The following is an 11,168-nucleotide window of genomic DNA, read 5'->3' as shown; positions in this document are numbered from 1 at the left end:
CTCCTTATGGGCCGGCCCGCTCCCTCCCTCCTCTCTCTGGGTCACCGACAGGTGGGGCCCACCTGTCGGCCCCGTCTTCCACCTCCGGCAACCGCTGCTGCCGCCGAAACCGCCCATGCCGCCGCCGTTTCCCGCCCTTATCCGTGCCCCCACTCCGCCCACACCTCGCGCCCACGTCGCCGCACACGACCCGTCGCTCCCGCGCGCGCGCGCGCTCGAGAGGGCGGGATTCGATTTCGAACCCCACCCCACTCTCTCTCTCTCTTTACCCCACGTCGCCGGCGAAATCGGGGGCTTTCCAGGCCACGTCCGCCTCCCCCTCCACCTATAAATTGCTCCCCGCGTTCCCCTCTCTCGTTTTTCGCTCTCGCCGCGCTCTCCTGTGCCTCCTACCACCGCCGCGCTGTGCACCGCTAGCGCCGCCGTCTACTACTACCTCCGGTCGCCGCTAGAGCCGCCGCCGCGCTGTGAAACCGCCGCCGTCATGTTCGCCAGTGCCGTCCGCACTTCGCCGCCATTCGATTGCCGCGAAAACCCACCGGAGTCCCATTCTCCTCGCGCGCCGGTGAGTTTGTCTCTCCACTCCACCTCCGGCCGTCAATGGCGTCCGCCATGGTCGTTTTCCCTACTCCTAACTTCTCTCCTCCCCTCCTCTAGGTGTCGTCGCCGCCCGTCCGCCCCTCCGCTCGTCGGGTCGTTGTCGCCGCCTTCGCCTTCCGCTCCAGTCACCGTGTCGCCAGTGAGGACTCCCTCCCCCTCCTTTCCTCCCGCTTCCTGCGAGTGCGGAGCCACGTCGCCGCTCCGGCCGTGCGCCGCCGCCTTTCGGCCGTCGCCGCCGCTTCCCGTGCTGCCGGTCACCGCCGTCTGTGGCCATGCCTCGCCGCCGCCTCGCCTTGGCTGGCCGGTCGGCCTTGAGGTCGGGCCGAGCCCGGCCGACGCCTCCCTCTCCGTTCCCCTTTTGAGCCGCTGCCGATGGGCCCCGCGAGCCGGCGCCCCCTCCCTCTCTCTTGAGTCGCTGACGTGCGGGGTCCGCCTGACGGCGCCACCCCCCTTCGCTGACGTCAGCCTTGGGCTTTATTGCGCATTAGAAGTTATTAAGGCTTTTCTTTATTAGTAAAAACACAGAGAATCTTGTAAAATTCATATCTAATTCATCCGAGCTCCGTTTGAGTCCATTCAAGTCTCAGTAAATTCATAAAAATCCCTATAATCCATTAAAAATTGTTTTGTTCTCTGTTTAAGTAGTCTTATAGCGTGTTTTGTTTGTGTGCTTTGTTTGTCACGTAGATTTCGGCCGTTTCGTCGATCCGCAGTTCCTCGAAGACGTTGCTGAGATCTCATCAGTGCAAGAGCAAGGCAAGTCATGCATTACATTTGATCATATTGTACCAAATCTACAAATATCCCGCACTTGTATTAAATGTTGTATTCTTTTACAATGTCATGTGGGATGGGTCCTATTACTCAGCCATTTATTGTTTACCTTATGCCATTGATAACTTGGGTATCAAAATGACTAGATGTTGGTTTAGGAAATGCTTAGCCATGCCTAGTTCAACTAGTACACAAATGGGGATCACATTATTACATAGACTTGGTCTATTAACATAGTTTTGGATTGGTACCACCGCAATGGTGTTAGTTAATTAAAATACACTGAATGGTGGGCTGTGGGTGCATGGTTTTGCTGGTCGCACCCATGGCAGTTAAGGACCAGTTCACGGAAAACCCTGGGAAACTTACCGTGCTTACCACAAGCGGGAGTGGGTAACTGCTTGATCTGATGTATAGCTCGACCCTTTCCTAGGCACCGGTGGCGAGGGTGGGCGTGATGGAGTTGGGTCGGCCGGGGTGTCCGGTTGTCCAGCTGCCGGATTCACCGCGGCGCAAGACGGGACCGCCCACTACCCGTTGGGGGTGGGGGTGAAACCTTAGCGTGGTGTGGATGGTTAGGGGAGGGTTATGCGGAGGGTCTTGTCACGATTTCCCCCTTTGCAGTATCATGGTGATACTTCGGAGCATGGCGACGTGTGGAATCGTGTCTTGTGGGTATAGTTGTACACCTCTGGCCAGAGTAAAACTATTCGAATAGCCGTGCCCTCGGTTATGGGCGATCAACCAGATTCACCGTGATTAGTCTCACCCCTAGTTTAGTTTAATGAACTGGTATAGTTCAGGTGGTTGGTTGGGCCTGTTGCAACGTGGCGTAGCCTTGGACAGTGATTGGTTAATATTGATTAATTACTACAATTGTTTTACTGCTTTCAACTATTGTTTTTAAATGCCTGCTTTATGCAAACGAACCTTTAGCCTTCTTTGGTTATATCCTGCATCATACCTCCTCTTCCGGTATGAGTTGCTGAGTACAGTGGGTAGTACTCAGTCTTGCTCTCTTTTCCCCCACACCAGAGCTGAAGACCTTCCTAGTTGGAGCTGTCTTGTTGAAGTTGGTTTCATCGCTGCCATCAAGGGTTGCCTGTGGAGTGGAGTCGCCCCGCTGCTGAACTCAAGCGTCCAAGTTTAGCTCATTTTATCTTTTCCGCTGCATTTGTAATCTTTTATATTTTTGTAAGACGTGGATCTGTATGTCAACAATTATCGTTTGTGTACCCTGGCTGGTCCTGGACAGGGGTTTAATGCACATTCAGCTTAGAAATTCTAGTTCGTGAATTTCTGGGCGTGACAAGTTGGTATTAGAGCCGACCTTGACCGTAGGACAAGCCAACTGGAAAACCCTAAGAGCCCTCTGAACACCTTTTCATCTGCATATGCTCTTTGCACTTGGATTTGTTTCGGGAAAATTTGGGGTTTTGCCTCTTTGGTTTGTGGGAAAAATCTTGGTCGTTCATTCGGATCGGATCTTTAAAATTAGCTCAGTTTAGGGTTTTAGTAAAATTTTATTTGGTATTTATTCGACAGTCAGTCGGGAATTTATCGGGTGATATGCATTAGGTCGTGTCTACGTTCGATGGGGCAAATTTATGCGTATCATTATAGCTATCCATCTATTTTATGCATTAATTTAATTAATTTATTGTTTAGTCAGTTGCATTAGTGTCTTTATCTGGGTTCATGAAAAATGTTCTATGCATAAAAATCACCATGCTCAATTATTTGTTTGAGTCATTTGTTGCTTTGTTTAATCTGGATTTGAGCATGCATTGGTTCCTATCCCTTGTCCATCTTTAGATGTTAGACCTGTTCCTCGATCGCAAGCTCCGCTTCGAGCTTCAGAGTCGCCACCCTTAGCTTTATCGTCTTCTTAGTTTGTTTGCTTGCTAGTTTCCGTGTTTTAGGTTTGTTGCTTGTGGGTTAGTCGGCGGTCGATATCATGTATCAGTGGTATGGCTGCCTTCAGTAGGAGTTGTTTGCTTCCTTTTCAGTGTTTTAATCAAGATTAAGATAATTGCACTTAAATTTATAAGAAATATTAGTTTCTAAGCCCCCTGTTTTTCTTCCTTTTCTCATATTTCTACCGATCCCCCTCCAGATGGTGAAGACAATGAATGGTTCCCGTGAATACAACAACGCCAGTGGCAGCGAAGAGCAGATCAGTGGAGCACGTGCCAGCGGTACATCTAACAGCAGTTCATCTCCACTGCCCGAGAACCCAACAATTGCTCAGGTGTTGGACAATCAGACTCAGATGATGACAAATGATGCAACAGATGCAGCAACAGTACCATCAGGTGTTGCAGCAGGTGCAGCAGCAAGCACAGCAGCAGCAGCCGAACCTGCAGTTTGGTATTCCACCTCCCCAGTGCAAACTGCTAGAGTTTCTCCGTGTCAAGCCACCCACTTTCTCAAGCACCACCAACCCAATAGAGGCCAACGACTGGCTTCATGCTATTGAGAAGAAGCTGAACCTTTTGCAATGCAACGACCAAGAGAAGGTCCTGCTTTTATTTAGGGGGACAACTACATGGTGACCCGTCCAGCTGGGACAGAGGTTACTTGGTCAGAGTTTTGTTAGAGTTTCAATAAGGCATAGGTTCCCGAGGGGATTGTGGCACAAAAAAAGAGAGAGTTTCGTTCTCTGCAACAAGGAACCAGAACAGTTATAGAGTATTTGCATGAGTTCAACCGCCTTGCACGCTATGCTCCTGAGGACGTGCGCACTGATGCCGAGAGGCAGGAGAAGTTTTTGTCTGATCTTGATGATGAATTGACCAACCAGTTGATTCCCAGAGATTATGAGGACTTTGAGAAGCTGGTGGACAAAGCTATCCGTCAGGAGGAGCAGTTAAGCAAAATGAACCAAAAAAGGAAGGCAGCTCAGTTCAGGACTCCCTAGGGGAAAAATCAGAAGCCTCGCCTCATGAGGGGACATCTGGGTGGACCTTCCACCATGATTATCCGGCAACATCGTCCCTACCACCTGGGTAATTTCAACGGTATCAACAACAGTGGCAATCACAGCAATAGTGAGCATCACAGCCTCAATCCGATTCCATGTCCACTAATGAATGCAGCTCAGTCAGTTCAGCCAGCTCTGCCAGCCTAGCCGGAACAGCCCAAGAAGTTTGGGAAAAGCCCGAACTCTGCTTCAATTGTAACGAGCCCGGACACATGGTTGGTACGTGCCCGAAGCCAAGACGTGCCGGACTCAAGTTCGTTCAGGCCCGTGTCAATTATGCATCGGCAGAGGAGGCGCAGTCAGCACCAGAGGTCATATTGGGCACATTTCCCGTCAACTCGACACCGGCAGTAATATTGTTTGATTCTGGTGCAACTCATTCCTTCATTTCCAAGCGTTTTGCTGGTGCACATGGGTTATCTTTAGTGAAGCTTAGGATACCAATGCGAGTTCATACTCCTAGAGGTGGCATGACCACAACTCACTACTGCCCATCAGTGACAGTTGAAATTCAAGGGTTGATTTTTCCAGCCAACCTCATTCTTCTCGAATCCAAGGATCTAGATGTTATTCTTGGAATGTTTTCGCTGACAAGGCACAGAGGAGTGATTGATTGCGCTAGCCGCACCATCAAGTTGACCAGCGCGAAAGGAGAAGTGGTAACTGTTTACACCCAAATTTGGCGCCTAGGATTACAATAGGAAATATTGTAAAAGTTTGGAAGTCTACTGGTTTCCTCCGAGTGGGCCGGTCTGACCACCGTGTGTTGGGCGGTCAGACCGCCGGTTGAGGGCCGGTCAGACCGGCGGTGTGTGGCCGGTCTGACCGGCAGGTTCGAGTCCGACTGTGTTTCGTTGGGTTTCGAAGTTTCCTTACTCGGGAAGGCATGTTTCGGGTTTCCTTTGGTTTCTACCCCGAGTTGGACGTGGAGGAGGGCCTGTAGAGAGCAAGACCAACTCCTATATAAGGGACATGGCCGGTTCATTGTAAAAAACCAATCTACAATCAATCAATCGAATCGTTTTTTCATATTGCTTTTAGTTTTCTCTTAATTTGTCCATCTTTGTCGGTTTGCGCCGTAAACCGTCCGCCGCCGCTGCGAGAGTGCGACATCCCTTTGTAGGTTTGTCCTGAAAACCTTCCGTTTTTCCCACGAGATGGGTAGTTATCTAGAAATTGGCTCCGCTAGCCGGTTTAGTTATCAAAACCCATCTAGGTTTAGCTATTTGCTAGATCGAGGTGGTTGGCGACTCTAGGATCACCGTAAGGCTTAAGGTGCTGCGATCGTGCTTGTCAACTTGTCAAAAAAGTTGCCAACATGATTTTTGGCGACTCCACTGGGGAGGAGATCCGTTCATCGTCAACTCAACTTCGACTTCGCCATGACAAAGCCGCCATCCAAGACGGAGGTGGAGCCATCTAACGTGATGCCGGTCACATTGGATGACTTCGAAGGAGAAGATCGTAAAGCTATGGAGGAGTACATCAACGAGCTCACAAAGGAGGCATTGATGAGAGCAACTACTAGGACTCGTCAAGGCGTGATCATCAAGCCCGAGCCACGTCCCAAACTCGCTCCCGACGTGGTAAGTAATGACGAGGTATCACAATCTATCCAACAACAAATTGCATCTACAATAGATTCATCTATGGCTAATTTTAAAGATCGATTAGATGTAATGTTTAAGGATAAAGTTGATGGGTTTTTAAGGAGTAGGCTCGGTTCTCTTATGAATAATTACACATTAAAGGATAAAGCCTATACCACTGCTAATCAACCTCCTATAGATCAAACGGGTAGTAAAACCGACGGAACGGCGCTCACGGCCGGTCCGACCGGGCCTGACGGCCGGTCAGACTGCGACACAGCCGTCGGTCCGATCGGCCAGACGGCCGGTCAGACCGGGTATTACCCCGGCGGTCAGACCGGCTCTCAGGCCGGTCCGACCGCACATCATGACGCTGGTCAGACCGGGCCCTGGGCCGGTCAGACCGGCGCAATTGTCCCAATACAGGCTATAGATCCAATGACTAATGCTAGTTATTTGTATCACTTTAAAACATTTGATCCTCCTATTTCTACTGCTACCAGTAGTCCTCAAGTTCCCCCACATATTCCTAATGCTTATAATGATGTTTCTAGGGGATATCCTCCCGATACTAGACAAGGCCAATATAATCATATTGTGCCACAAACACAACCTATTAGGCCACCAAACCCACCGCCAAATCAACAAGGGCCTAATAACATGGAGGATATGATTAGTGATATTATGAGGAATAGATTCGGGATTGAAACTAGGAATCGTGCTAGAACTTACAAAAAGCCATATCCTGATTATTATGATGATGTGTCGTTTCCTCGAAATTATAGAGTTCCCGAATTTGCCAAGTTTAGTGGTGAGGATGGTAAGACCACATGGGAGCATGTAGGTCAATTTTTGGCGCAATGTGGTGAGGCTAATAGTGATACTTTTAAATTGCGCTTGTTTTCTTTATCTTTATCTAGTAATGCTTTCACATGGTTTACTTCTTTACCGGCAAATTCTATTCATACTTGGGCTCAATTAGAAGAACAATTTCATGATTATTTTTATACTGGAGAAACTGAGCTTAGGTTATGTGATTTGACATCGGTTAAGCAAAAGTATAATGAATCTGTTGTTGATTATATTAAGAGATTTAGAGATGTTAGAAACCGATGTTATACTTTGAATATAACTGATAGAGATTTGGCTGGTCTTGCTTTTAATGGTTTAGTTTCTCCTCTTAGAGAAAGACTAGATGGCCAACAATTTCTTGATGTTAGTCAACTCATGCAAAGGGCTCTGGCTCAAGAAAGCCGGGTTAAGGATAATAGAAAACTTGCTAGACCATTTGATAAAAAACCTAATGTTAATGTGGTTGATTACCCTGAGGCTATTGATAGTGAGGAAGAGGGTGATAATGATATTTATGTTGCCGAATGGTCATGGACTAATAAGAATAAGCCTTTTGTTTGCTCTAATCTAATGCCGACTCCTCGCAAAGATCGGCAAAGTGAGGTTAAATATAGTTTTGATGTGGCCAAGTGTGACAAGATTTTTGATTACCTTTTGCAAGAGAAATGATGTGACCATGGCTACCACAGATGCAACCATTGCTCACATCATGGATGAACAAGAAGATATCAAGATCAAGTCCTCCAAGTGCTGGAATCCGATTCGGCCACCTACTACACTGCTGACTTCAAACGGCTGCCAAATCTGCATACGACCTCCGTTTTTGGCCCGTGAGTACTTGATGGAAAGCTCTTGGAGTCCTCTTTCCAATGGATCTAGCCTCATTGCGAAATTCCATCTTATTGAGCCGCAATTGAAGCAACAAGGTGCTGCGTCACCTATAATGGGCCTATGGGCTTGTAACTTCGTCTGGGACCCCGGCCCAGGTGGGGCCCATGTGGGGTGCGCCCCAGCCAGGTGGAGCACGACCCTAGGCACCCCTAGGTCGTCCTCCCACCCCTATTTATATAGTTAGGTACCCCTTCAGGGTTTCTTGGGTTTTGTTAGATTAAAGTTTAGCCATTGCTACTTGCTTGCAGCGCGCGTGTCGGCTAGACCGTCCGTCTGCTTGTTCTTCGGAACCCCAACTTATCATTTGTATTAAATTCCTATTTGCAATATCAGATTGCTTTTATCTTGTTCTTGCTTGTTTCTTCGATTTGCTTGCAGGAATAGGGTTGATCTGCACCGGCAAGATCAGCAACCCACGGAGAGGTGTATCGATCGCTAAGGCGCAACACAACGTCTCGTACGGTTGTAGTCGGATCGTCAACGTTTCTCCCAAATCGTAGTTATCACAACTCACCGAAAGATCGGGCCAACAACAGCCTTGAGTGCCGAGAGGAACTCAGGGTTCATCAGGTGGTATCAGAGCTTTCGTTGCTCGGTGAGTTTTTTATCTTCCTATAACCAGAAAATAGCCATACAAAAAAAATTGTATCATTTACCTAGCCATATTGTGCCATTGCATTGTTCTTTTCAGTCTTTGCTTTGTTGAATTTTGTGTTGCATCGTCACGTCGTGTTGCTGGTCTTAGCGTCTAGTTCGTTTAGAGTTTCGAGTTCTGGTCATGTTTTGTACCACAGTCGTCGCTGCCACCGTGTCTCTGTTGTTGTCGGGACCTACGAAAACGGAATTGGCTCGCTGCCAAGGTTCTATTTTTGTAGTTTTCAGAAGTTTCTGTCGGTTAGTTTTGGAGTTCTTGAGTTGCATCTAGAGTTTGCCGATCCTTGTGTGTGTTTGTTTTGGCCGTGCCTGTGTCGTGCACGAGAGGAGGAAGGTGAATTACCATATCTGATTTTGGAAGTAGTCAAGTTTGTTTTGGAAAGATATAGTAGATTGGATTGGTTAAAAAATCAGTTTCCTTTTTATCCCATACACCAAATTCGGCTGCCATCCACTCCACCTCCTGGCCGAGTCCCACTCGCCCCTTTGGCCGAGTCCGACTCCCTCCCTCTCTTCCACGGTTCCGAGTTGTGTCAAACACCTTGGCGAATTTTTGTTTGGTGTCAGTTTCGAGATCTGTTTGGAAAAACGGAACCGGCATAAATTCAGCATTCCATTTTTTTGTATAATTTTAATTTTGGGTTTAGACTTTTACATTTGAGTCCCTGTAAATTTTATATTTATGTTTGAGTCCCTGTAATCTTACATTAAGGTCCTTGAGTCAGTTTTTGTTAAAAAAATCAAGAAAAAAGTGAGAAAAAAAAAGGCAGAAAGGTGCAAAAAAAAAGAAAAAAAAAGCCGCACCAAAAAAAAACAGAAAAGAAAAGGAAAGAAAAAAAAAGAAGAAAAGAAGAAAGAAGAAAGAAAGAAAAGAGAAAATACTGTTATGTTTGAGCTGAACTTCATATATCAGAGTTGTGCATGAGTTGTTCCTAGTGCTATCTTGTGGTATCGTTTGTGTCTAGGCTCGCGTCTCTAGTACGTTCTAGCCTAGGACCAGCACGGTACTCGACTTTGAACAATTATTCAACTTTGCATTATCTGATTTGAGCATTTGCTATTCCTTTGCTACATATTTAAGCCTACCCAGAGCTCCACATATTTGATTACAGCCGTACCGCAAGTGTTTGCCAAGGCATTGATACATCCAACCTTCATTGGGGTGCTTGGTTGAGTCGGTGTATGTCACCATTCCACTTGCATTGGTAAGATCTTGTAAGAGCTTGGTTAAAAGCTTGAGTGTGTGCGATTTTTGAGCTGCCACTACCTAGTAGTTAATAGGAACGTGCATATTTTTGTGTATGTTTCTTGTTTTCTACTAACAATTGCAGGGATACGCAAGATAATTGGGGATAGCTGTGCTCAACATCGACATCTTCGTCGAGACATGAGGAGGGATCAACATGACCATTATGAGGTAAGTGATGATGTTCTAGGTAAGATCAAATCTGCACTGCCTTATTTCGAGGGAAATTATGATCCTCGTGCTTACATTAATTGGGAGCTAGCGGTTGATAGTGAATTTCAAAATCATGTCTTGTCGGAGAAACAAAAGGTTATGTGTGCCTCTAGTGTTTTAATTAAACATGCTTCTAATGATTGGAAACATCTTTGTAGGCATAACAAAATACCACAATCTTGAAAAGACCTGAAACGATATTTCAGAGATGTTTATGTTCCCATGTATTATGCTGACATTTTGTTCAACAAACTGCAATGTTTAAAACAAGATACCAGAACTGTTACTTCATACTATCATGATATGCAAGCTTGTTTATTACGTTGTGGTTTAGATGAATGCGAAGAAGCTAAAGAATTGAGGTTTTTATTTGGGCTTAACAAAAAAATCCAGGACATGCTTGATTGTCAAAGATATACATCTCTTTCTCATTTGTTACAACTTGCTTGCAATGCTGAAAGTAAAATAGAGGAGGACATGAAGAAGCAACATGCTATGTTTTTGTCTTCTATTACTAACCATTTGCAGGAAGTGAGTAATCATGAAAAGGAGGAGAGAGACATGAAAGAGCCGCCAGTCCCATTGATCACACTCAAAGCCGAGGCACCTCCATTATCTGAAGAGGGCATCAAAGGTAAACTTAATGGAGGTGAGTGTGTTGTTAATGAATTGCATTCGTCCACTTTTTATGCTATAGCAGAGCAACCATTAGTGGAACCAACTGCTGGAATTCCTTTGTCACAAGTTGATTTACTCGCTGTTCTTTGTGATAAAGAAGAGTTGTGTGATAATGCTTCACTTATATCCATGCCACAACTAGTGAATGAACATGCTATTTCTAGTGTTTCTTTATGTGCTGATTTTAAGCATGTTGTTCATATTGCTAATGAAGTACAGGAACGTGAATTGCTATCTTCTTTAAATACTTTGGGCTATGTTCAGTTTGATGATTTTTGTGAGCTCGATAATTTGAAGAAGAAATTATTTGCTAAGTCTGATTTGCCTTGTCCAACTACTGCTATTTTTCATATATTTGGCGAATCTGATGATAGAGGAATATATTTGGTGCATAGAGTTTACATATGTTCAGATTTAGAACCTCCTATACATGTGGATAAAACATGCAAGCTAGAGCGAAATGTTATTGCTAACCAAATTGTCTCGAGTTTGCCTTGTTTTGACTGGAAGAAACAGGTTGTTGTAAATGGACTACGCAAAGAGCACCATATGGAAAAACCGAGGACGGTTTTCCGTGAAGAAGGGGAGGATGATGTGACCATGGCTATCACAGATGCAACCATTGCTCACATCATGGATGAACAAGAAGATATCAAGATCAAGTCCTCCAAGTGCTGGAATCCGATTC

Source organism: Oryza sativa, chromosome 7 (assembly GCF_034140825.1).
Source record: "Oryza sativa Japonica Group chromosome 7, ASM3414082v1".
In the NCBI taxonomy this organism is placed as follows: Eukaryota; Viridiplantae; Streptophyta; class Magnoliopsida; order Poales; family Poaceae; genus Oryza; species Oryza sativa.
The sequence above is the reverse complement of the archived record's forward strand: the minus strand, read 5'-3'. Positions refer to the sequence as shown.